Genomic DNA, 11,270 nt, shown 5'->3' with positions numbered 1-11,270 from the left:
AACAATATTGACTGCAAAATGAAATAACATGGCAAGGTTGCCATCAACATCAACATTGGGTTTTTCTTGACAAAGTGGGGAATAGGGAATGTAATGAATGCATTTAGCCCTTTACCCTTCTAAAACAGCCAGATATTGTCTGAAGTAGTATGAATCATGCATGTGTTCTATTTATGAAATTTATTGACACGGATACTAACAACATTATAGTTTTCACATCATTATAAAAAGTGCAGGAGTTGGTTATTAAAGCTAAATGTCATCCTTAGTGCCGGGGCAGTAATACTATACACTAACTATCTGTTTTTTTTCCTAGCCCTTCCATTACATTATACATAATAGTCATTGGATGGAGGCATCTTCTTTACAGGGAGTTTTTTTTGGGAGGAGGTAGCCTCATGCCATAACCACAACCTCTCCATCATTTCCGTCTTTCTTTCTTTCTTTCTTTCTTTCTTTCTTTCTTTCTTTCTTTCTTTCTTTCTTTCTTTCTTTCTTTCTTTCTTTCTTTCTTTCTTTCTTTCTTTCTTTCTTTCTTTCTTTCTTTCTTTCTTTCTTTCTTTCAATTCTTATACTCAACACTCCCCTCCCTCCCTCCCTCCTCCCTCCCTCCCTCCCTCCCTCCCTCCCTCCCTCCCTCCCTCCCTCCCTCCCTCCCTCCCTCCCTCCCTTTATCACTCTCCCTCTATCTGGTGTCTATCTGGTTCCCATGTCAACAGAGGATCCTCTCTATGTGTCTGATTGACTCAGAAAGAAAGAAAGAAGGATGGAAAGGATGGAGAGGTTGTGCTTATGGCAAACATGAGGCTGCCTCCTCCCACTCTCCCAACCACAGTTATAGCCAAAGGTATGCGAACAGCAGAGAAAAGGAGGGAGGGAGAGAGAGATTTATTTCATATTGTGGAGAAGTAGAGGGTTTGAAAGAGGAAGAAGTCTATTGACAGGGTGGAGCTGAGAGAGAGCCCCAGAAGAACAGGTGGAAAATGGAGGTAGTCACTGCTAGAACAGACTAGTGTGGAGGTAGTCACTGCTAGAACAGACAGTGTGGATCAAGTCACTGCTAGAACAGACAGCATGGAGGTAGTCACTGCTAGAACAGACTCAAGTGTGGAGGTAGTCACTACAAGAACATATAATCAGAACTGATGAGCCATTATGAGATAGTCAGGGTAAGGATTATGGTAAGGGTTAGTGGTTCAAATCACATTTATGGTTAGAAGGTGATGTTCTATGGTTAGAAGGTACTGTTCTATAGTTAGAAGGTGCTGTTCTATAGTTAGAAGGTGCTGTTCTATGGTTAGAAGGTGCTGTTCTACGGTTAGAAGATGCTGTTCTATAATTAGAAGGTGCTGTTTGATAATTAGAAGGTGCTGTTCTATAGCTAGAAGGTGTTGTTCTATTATTAGAAGGTACAGGTGCTGTTCTATGGTTAGAAGGTTCTATAGTTAGAATGTGCTGTTCTATGGTTAGAAGGTGCTGTTCTATGCTCAGAAGGTTCTGTTCTATGGGACGGTGCTTTTCTATGGTTAGAAGTTGCTGTTCTATGGTTGGAAGGTGCTGTTCTATGGTTAGAAGGTACTGTTCCATGGGAAGGTGCTGTTCTATGATTAGAAGGTGCTGTTCTATGGTTGGAAGGTGCTGTGCTATGGTTAGAAGGTACTGTTCTATGGGAAGGTGTTGTTCTATGTTAGAAGGTTCTAAGGGAAGATGCTGTTCTATAGTTAGAAGGTGCTGTACTATGGTTAGAAGGTGCTGTACTATGGTTAGAAGGTGCTGTACTGTGGTTAGAATGCACTGTTCTATTGGAAGGTGCTGTTCTATGGTTAGAATCAATCAACCAAATGTAATTATAAAGCCCTTTTTACATCAGCAGATGTCACAAAGTGCTATACAGAAACCCAGCCTAAAAGCCCAAACAGCAAGCAATGCAGATGTAGAGGCACGGTGGCTAGGAAAGACTCCCTAGAAAGGCAGGACCTAAAAAGAAACCTAGAGAGGAACCAGGCTCTGAGGGATGGCCAGTCCTCTTCTGGCTGTGCTGGGTGGAGATTATAAGAGTACATGGCCATTAAGGCCAGACTGTTCTTCAAGATGTTCAAAAGTTCATAGATGACCAGCAGGGTCAAATAATAATCACAGTGGTTGTAGAGGGTGCAACAGGTCAGTACCTCAGGAGTAAATGTAATTTGGCTTTTCATAGCCGAGCATTCAATGCGGCAATCTAAGTAGAAGGTGCTGTTCTATAGTTAGAAGGTGCTGTTCTATGGGAAGTCGCTGTTCCATAGTTAAAAGGTGCTGTTCTATGGTTAGAAGGTGCTGTTCTATGGTTAGAAGCTAACTTAAGGAATTGTTTTAAGATGGTCATTCCATGGATGATTTAGCTATTTGATTTTGAATTTTAGGACCCCTTTATGTATAAAAAATATGTATAAAAATATGATTTGAAAAAATATTGAATTTGGCCTTTACTACCATAGCCCATAGAAACACATTGAATTGACATTCATAAATGTAAAAAAAGACAGTCAAAAAATGTATCATAAGGAATAAGGTTTTAAAGTGTCTGTCCTATATCTAAGAGATATAAGAAAGCTCAGGAAATATATACTGTATCAGCTGCTCAGCTGGTAGAGCACGGCGCTTGTAACGCCAAGGTAGTGGGTTCGATCCCCGGGACCACCCATACACAAAAATGTATGCACGCATGACTGTAAGTCGCTTTGGATAAAAGCGTCTGCTAAATGGCATATTATTATTAAAGGTTTGGACACACCTACTCATGCAAGGGTTTTCTTAATTTTTACTGTTTTCTACTGTTTTCTACATTGTAGAATAATAGTGAATACATCAAAATTATGAAATAACACATATGGAATCATGTAGTAACCAAAAAAGTGTTAAACAAATCAAAATATATTTTAGATTTTAGATTCTTCAAAGTAGCCACCCTTTGCCTTGATGACAGCTTTGCACACTCTTGGAATTCTCTCAACCAGCTTCACCTGGAATGCTTTTCCAACAGTCTTGAAGGAGTTCCCACATATGCTTAGGACTTGTTGGCTGCTTTTCCTTCACTCTGCCGTCCGACTCATCCCAAACCATCTCAATTGGGTTGAGGTCGGGGCCTCTGATGCAGCACTCCATCACTCTCCTTCTTGGTCAAATAGCCCTTACACAGCCTGGAGGTGTGTTGGGCCATTGTCCTGGTGAAAAACAAATGATAGTCCCACTAAGCACAAACCAGATGGGATGGCGTAACGCTGCAGAATGCTGTGGTAGCCATGGTGGTTAAGTGTGCCTTGAATTCTAAATAAATCACAGACAGGGTCACCAGCAAAGCCCCCACACCATAACACCTCCTACTCCATGCTTTACGGTGGGAAATAAACATGCGGAGATCATCCATTCACCCACACGCGGCTCACAAAGACACGGCGGTCGGAACCAAAAATCTCCTATTTGGACTCCAGACCAAAAGACACATTTTCACCAGTCTAATGTCCATTGCTCGTGTTTTTTGGCCCAAACAGGTCTCTTCTTCCTATTGGTGTCCTTTAGCAGTGGTTTCTTTGCAGCAATTCGACCATGAAGGCCTGATTCACGCAGTCCCGTCTGAACAATTGATGTTGAGATGTGTCTGTTACTTGAACTCTGTGAAGCATTTATTTGGGCTGCAATTTCTGAGGCTGGTAACTCTAATGAACTTATCCTCTGCAGCAAAGGTAACTCTGGGTCTTCCATTCCTGTGGTCGTCCTCATTAGAGCCAGTTTCATCATAGCGCTTGATGGTTTTTGCGACTGCACTTAAAGTAATGATGGACTGTCATTTCTCTTTGCTTATTTGAGCTGTTCTTGCCATAATATGGACTTGGTCTTTTACCAAATAGGGCTATCTTCTGTATACCCCCCTACCTTGTCACAACACAACTGATTGGCTCAAATGCATTAAGAAGGAAATAAATTCCACAAATTAACTTTTAAGAAGGCACACCTGTTAATTGAAATGCATTCCAGGTGACTACCTCATGAAGCTGGTTGAGAGAATGCCAAGAGTGTGCAAAGCTGTCATCAAGGCAAAGGGTGGCTATTTGTTTAACACTTTTTTTGTTACTACATGATTCCATATGTGTTATTTCATAGTTTTGATGTCTGTAAAATTGTAAAAATAAAGAAAAACCCTTGAATGAGTAGGTGTGTCCAAACTTTTGACTGGTAGTGCATATATATATATTTTGGGGACACATAACTACCTCAATACTTCCATTAGTTTGTATGGGTTAACTTCAGACGAGTCCCGCAGCACTTGTGGGGGCCGTAGACTACAACGGAGAACACCATCGTGTTTGTGAGAGTCTCCCCTTTCCATAGTGGGGTCATTTCAGTTCAAACGGTTCGGACGCTACAGATAGAAGTTGGCACATCAGCATTACCAACTTCAGATGAGTCCACTTGTGGGGGTTGTAGAGAAAAACGGAGAACACCATTGTGTTCTTGAGCGTCTCCCCTTTCCATTGAGTCTCCCCTTTCCATAATATTTTGTAGGCCGAACAGTTTGGACACTACAGGTGTTTTTGTGGGAACACTGATTTTCGGGATGTCTCATGGTCTGACAAACACCGCCGTAGCTTAGCCAAATTCCACCGCAGCCAATGCAAATAACCTGATATCTCTAGTTTAAACTGACAGATTTTGTTGGGATTTTTTTATTATGTCACTTAGATTGACGCATGGGTCAATAGATTCTTAATTAAATAAAGGTCGATTAAAATAAAATATATAAATAAAAATAAACTGTGATGCAAAAACTACAAAATGCATAGCGCATAGAATTAAAAAGGTATAATATTTTTCATCCTTATCAGACAGGTTTTTTACATGGACGAAACATTGCAGATAATATAAGATAAGTACTGGAAACAATAGAACACTATGACAATTCTGGGAAACCAGGCCTGCTATTCATAGCTGACTTTGAAAAGGATTTTGATAAAGTATGACTGGAATTTACATATAAATGCCTGGAATATTTCAATTTTGGAGAATCTCTTATACAACTGTTTAATGTTATGTATAATAACCCTAGGTGTAAAATATTAAATAATGGCTACTTTTCATAAAGTATTAAACTGTCAAAATAAGTAAAACAAGGTTGCCCACAGAAGCCATGGATTACAGGCAACATCCGCACTGAGCTAAAGGGTAGAGCTGCCACTTTCAAGGAGCGGGACTCTAACCTGGACGCTTATAAGAAATCCCGCTATGCCCTCCGGCAAACCATCAAACAGGCAAAGAGTCAACACAGGACTAAGATTGAATCGTACCACACCAGCTCCGACGCTCGTCGGATGTGGCAGGGCTTGCAAACTATTACAGATTACAAAGGGAACCACAGCTGCGAGCTGCCCTGTGACACGAGCCTACCAGACGACCTAAATCACTTCTATGCTCACTTCGAGGCAAGCAACACTGAAGCATGCATGAGAGCATCAGCTGTTCTGGAGGACTATTTGATCACGCTCTCCGTAGCCGATGTGAGTAAGACTTTTAAGCAGGTCTACATTCACAAGGCCGCAGGGCCAGACGGATTACCAGGACATGTACTCCGACCATGCAAAAGACAGAACAAATATTACAACAAATATTACGGTTAAACTCAAATATACTAATTGATCAAAAAATAACAATATTTTAAAAACGGTATAATCTTTGCAAATGATAGCATAAATAGGACTGGTGGAGTTATGTCACACATGTAGCTAACAAAAATATATGGAAATGTCTGCTCTACTCAAAATTACAACAATCTAATTGCAGCATTACCGCAAAAATGGAAGAGGCAAGTGGAAGGGAGAGAAAGTAAGGGACATGTCTGTCGGCCTTGCATTAAAGACCAACATTTGTTAAAGAAAATTGTGATAAATAAAGAAGTATACCAGTTTCATTTAAGGACCAAAACATTTATAAATAAAATAAAGAAAGAAAGAAACTTCTTGTGACACTATTACTTATTCAGACCTTTTTCATTAGGGACAGATAGTTATCTGCATTTACAGTATTTGCGGCACCTTGATGTAGAAAACACAAACCTGTCTGTCAAACAAAGAAATGTGATATTCTTAGACACAGAGCTCAAGGGGACATAAGTGAAGGATTGGGCATGGAAGTGTGTGTGTGTTAGGCTAAGGGTCAGCTAATTGAGGGCCAAAGACTCTGTATGTCCTGTCTGTTAGTGTCTAGACCAAACCCTGCTGTGTTTTCTCAGATGTGAGTCGTTATTACAGTTTTTTCCAATTACTAACACACTAAAATGACATGCACAGCACAATTATTTAAACTGACACACAGAGTGCTAAACCTCTTCTCAAGTCTCCAAAAGTCTAAACACATTTTCTGCTTTACACACATTTTGCAATTCAAAATGGCACTTTTTAAATGCACTGCACACGGTTCTCTGCATAAGACACAACAATCTGACATAAAGTCAAGTTTGCCATTTCAAAACACTGCCATTCAAAATGACACTACATGAGCTAATTGGCCAATACATGTGCCACCTGGCCAAACACCTCAATGGTTAATTGTTACCACTTCAATCAGGAAGTAAGCACTATGAAAAGACCACAGGTGAGCACCTTTTGTTTTACAACAACAATGGAAGACGTTGCAAAGAGAGGAAGAGGAAGAGGAAGAGTGAGAGGTAGGGGTAGAGCTGGTAGAGGAGTTCATGGCCAAAGAAGACAACAACTTTCAAATGAAATCAGAGCAACCTTAGTTGATCATGTCATCAACCATGGGCTGACAATGTGAGAGGTTGGACAGAGAGTGCAGCCCAACTTGAGCCGTTTTATAATATAATATGCCATTTAGCAGACGCTTTTATCCAACGCGACTTACAGTCATGTGTGCATACATTTTTATGCATGGGTGGTCCCGGGGATCGAACCCACTACCCTGGCATTACAAGCACCATGCTCTACCAATTGAGCTACAGAGGACCGCCTGTGTCATCCGGACATTTAGACTAGAGTACAGGTATGTAACCAACTTTTATTTCACACTATGTAGAACACCCCATGTCATAGTGTATCAGTTGGGTGACACCTGTTTACTTCATGAATGGCTGATGTCATACACAAACTGCACAAGTTTCCTGTACAATTTACTCTACTGCTGGGGAAATATCTTTAGGCTGCATTGTCCAAGCCCTATATTTTAGTTTTTTAGTTTTTCTAAAGGACTGAGAGATGCAACCATGGTGGAGGAAGGGGCCAAATGTTCACCGGGGTACAGGAAGCTGCCATTGTAAACTTGGTTTTGGAAAATAATGAAATCAGATTACAAGAAATTCAAAGCCACAATATCCAAGACAACACCATATTCAACAACATTCAACGAGTCAGTCTGTCCACATTGGCTTGTATTCTCAAGCGAAACCAAATCAGAATGAAACAACTTTATAAGGTGCCGTTTGAGAGAAACTCTCAAAGAAACAAAGAGGTCAGACGAGCATATGTGGATGTAAATACAATATTGACTGCAGTACACTACACGCAACATTGTTTCCCAGTGTACTGGATAACACCATATTGACTGCTTTTGTTCTTTGTTTTCAGAGAGTACTGGAAATGGATGCTCATGCAATCCCACATGAGTTCATCTTTATAGATGAGGCTGTGTTCAACCTAGCAAAGACCAGATGAAGGGGGAGAAATGTAATTGGCCACAGAGCCATTATAGATGTTCCTGGCCAACGTGGTGGGAACATCACAATGTGCGCTGCCATCTCTAATACGCATGGTGTCCTCCACCGTCATGCCAACATTGGACCATACAACACAGCCCATATTCTCACATTTCTGGACAGACTCCACAACATTCTCATACCACCAGAGCGTATGAATGATGCAGACCATCAAAGAACCCGGTACGTTGTAGTATGGGACAACGTGAGCTTTCATCGTGCAGCCCCAGTCCAAAACTGGTTTGCTGACCACCCACCATTTCTCGTGCAATACCTCCCACCATACTCACCATTTCTGAACCCCATAGAAGAGTTATTTTCGGAATGGCGGTGGAAGGTATACGACCGGCAGCCCTTTGTGCGCATGCCTCTTGTGCAGGCTATGGAAGAGGCAAGTGATGAGATTGATGTGGGTGCGATTCAGGGATGGATAAGGCACTCAAGGCGCTTCTTCCCTCGATGTCTGGCAAGGGAAGATATTGCCTGTGATGTGGACAAGGCTTTGTGGCCAGACCCAGCTGTGCTGCAAGATGCTGCCTAATTATTTTTCTTGCCTCTTTTTTTTTCTTCTATATTATTTTTTCTGCACATTTTTGCTGCAATTTTCTTTTTCAGTTTACTGTTTTTTGTGAGCATATTTTTGTTCAGTCCAATGTAAATATATCTGCTGTGCATATCACACTGCAAGTTGCACTGACTTGTTTGGTGAAAAAAAATATATATAATGTTTCAACAGCATGTGTGTGTATCTGCAAATATTTCTGTGCATGTGAACGATCTGAAGAATTTTCTACAATTTCAACTATTTTAGTATTATGGCAAAGCATAATAAAGACGAGAGTGCTTTTCATTATGCCCAACAGTGTGTAGTTGGTTAAACAGAAATCTGGTAATATGAATGAAGTGTGTGCCATTTCGTGCAAACGTTTGATTTTGATAATGTTATATGCAGTTTTGGTTGCAGTGCTTCATTTTGCAGGATATATGAGGTATTTTGCAGTTTGGGTGTGTCGTTTTGTGAATTGTGTTAAGTATTTTGATAAAACCAGCCTAGTTTGCAAAATTGTGTTTTAGCAATTGGGAAAAACTGTAAGCTTTTACTTAAACAAACACCCCGAGATGAGGGAACCTGTGAGAGCTCGCTACTGGACAAGTGTGAGTGTGTGTGTATGTGTGTGTGCAAGTGCAAGTGTGTACAGTTGTGGTCAAAAGTTTTGAGAATGACACAAATATTAATTTTCACAATGTCTGCTGCCTCAGTTTTTCTGATGACAATTTGCATATACTCCAGAATGTTATGAAGAGTGATCAGATGAATTGCAATTAACTGCAAAGTCCCTCTTTGCCATGAAAATGAACTTAATCCCCCCAAAAAATGTCCACTGCATTTCAGCCCTGCCACAAAAGGACCAGCTGACATCATGTCAGTGATTCCCTCGTTAACAAAGTTGAGAGTGTTGACGAGGACAAGGCTGGAGATCACTCTGTCTTGCTGATTGAGTTAGAATAACAGACTGGAAGCTTTAAAAGGAGGGTGGTGCTTGAAATCATTGTTCTTCCTCTATTAACCATGGTTACCTGCAAGGAAACACGTGCCGTCATCATTGCTTTGCACAAAAAGGGCTTCACAGGCACAGATATTGCTGCTAGTAAGATTGCACCTAAATCAACCATTTATCGGATCATCAAGAACTTCAAGGAGAGAGGTTCAATTGTTGTGAAGAAGGCTTCAGGGCGCCCAAGAAAGTCCAGCAAGCGCCAGGACCGTCTCCTAAAGTTGATTCAGCTGCGGGATCGGGGCACCACCAGAGCTTGCTCAGGAATGGCAGCAGGCAGGTGTGAGTGCATCTGCACGCACAGTGAGGCAAAGACTTTTGGAGGATGGCCTTGTCACGAGTTGCTAAGCCAGAACCCAGAAGCAGACCAGGACAAGGTAAGTTGAAACGAAGGTGAGTGTTTATTTACAAATTCAAGAGTGATGCTGAATAATCCAGGGAACAGAGCGGGCGGCGTTGATTAGTTGTTGGGGGTGCAGTGGTTGATCCCATCCTGGGTCGGCAGCCGCCGACCACCAGGCAGAGGTTGGATGAAGGTTCCGGACGGGTGACTGCAGATGGAACAAAAACGGGGGTAAGTAAGCAACAAACCAACAAGGTGCAAAAACAACAAAACTAACGCTAGGCTCTAAGACTGATACTCTGGTAAACCTACTGTTCATGGCTAACGATCCGGCAGGGAATGGATGTTAGGCCAGAGCCTAAGAAGGGTGATGATCAGGACCAGGTGTGCAGATTGCTGATGGGATGCAGGTGCGGAAATCAAGAGAGCTCCCCGGAGCGTTCCAGAACCCTCGGGAAACTGGAGATCACGAACATAAAAACTAGTCCACAGACAGGACCCGACTCAGACTGCCGGGATCGTTACAGTACCCCCCTCCGACGAACGCCACCGGGCGGACTCCCGGAGCGCCAGGATGGAGGCGGTAGAAGTCACTGATGAGGTCAGCATCTAGGACCTGTCGCCGCGGAATCCAACTCCTCTCTTCAGGACCATACCCCTCCCAGTCCACGAGATACTGGAAACCCCGGCCCCGCCGTCTGGAATCCATGATGCGACGCACCGTGTAGGCAGGACCACCTCCGATCATCCGAGGAGGAGGAGGAGGAGGCGGAGGAGGCAACAGAGGACTGAGGAAAACAGGCTTGAGGCAGGAGACATGAAAGGTGGGATGGACTCTGAGCGTCCTCGGGAGTTTGAGTCGAACTGCCACCGGATTGATCACCTTCTCCACCACAAACGGACCAATGAACTTCGGTAACAACTTCCTAGACTCAGTCCGTAAAGGAAGATCCCGTGTGGCCAACCAGACCCTATCTCCGATGGTGTAGGTGGGAGCGGGGATCCGGCGACGATTCGCCTGGAGCTGATACCGGTCCGAAACTCTAAGGAGTGCTTTTCTGGCCCGATGCCAGGTCCGGTGGCAACGACGAATATGGACCTGAACAGAAGGCACTGAGAGCTCCTTCTCCTGAGAAGGGAACAAGGGAGGTTGGTAGCCATACAGGCACTGGAAGGGAGACATCCCAGTGGCAGATGTAGGGAGAGTATTGTGGGCATACTCAACCCAAGGCAACTGAGAGACCCAGGAGGTGGGGTTGGAAGAGGCCAGGCAGCGTAGCGTGGATTCCATCTTCTGGTTGGCTCTCTCCGCCTGACCATTAGATTGGGGGTGAAAACCAGATGTGAGACTGACTGTAGCTCCAATGGCCAAACAGAAGGACTTCCAGACAGCAGAGGTAAACTGAGGGCCACGGTCGGAAACGATATCACTGGGCAACCCGTGGACCCTGAAAACCTCCCCTAACCAGGATCTCGGACGTCTCCGAGGCAGAGGGAAGCTTGGCAATTGGCACAAAGTGGGCGAACTTGCTGAATCTGTCCACGATAGTCAGAACGACCGTGTTCCCCTCAGAAGCGGGCAACCCAGTGACAAAGTCCAGGGCCAGATGCGACCATGGTCGCGGGGAAT

The sequence above is a fragment of the Coregonus clupeaformis genome, chromosome 5 (assembly GCF_020615455.1).
Source record: "Coregonus clupeaformis isolate EN_2021a chromosome 5, ASM2061545v1, whole genome shotgun sequence".
Lineage (NCBI taxonomy): Eukaryota > Metazoa > Chordata > Actinopteri > Salmoniformes > Salmonidae > Coregonus > Coregonus clupeaformis.
The sequence above is the reverse complement of the archived record's forward strand: the minus strand, read 5'-3'. Positions refer to the sequence as shown.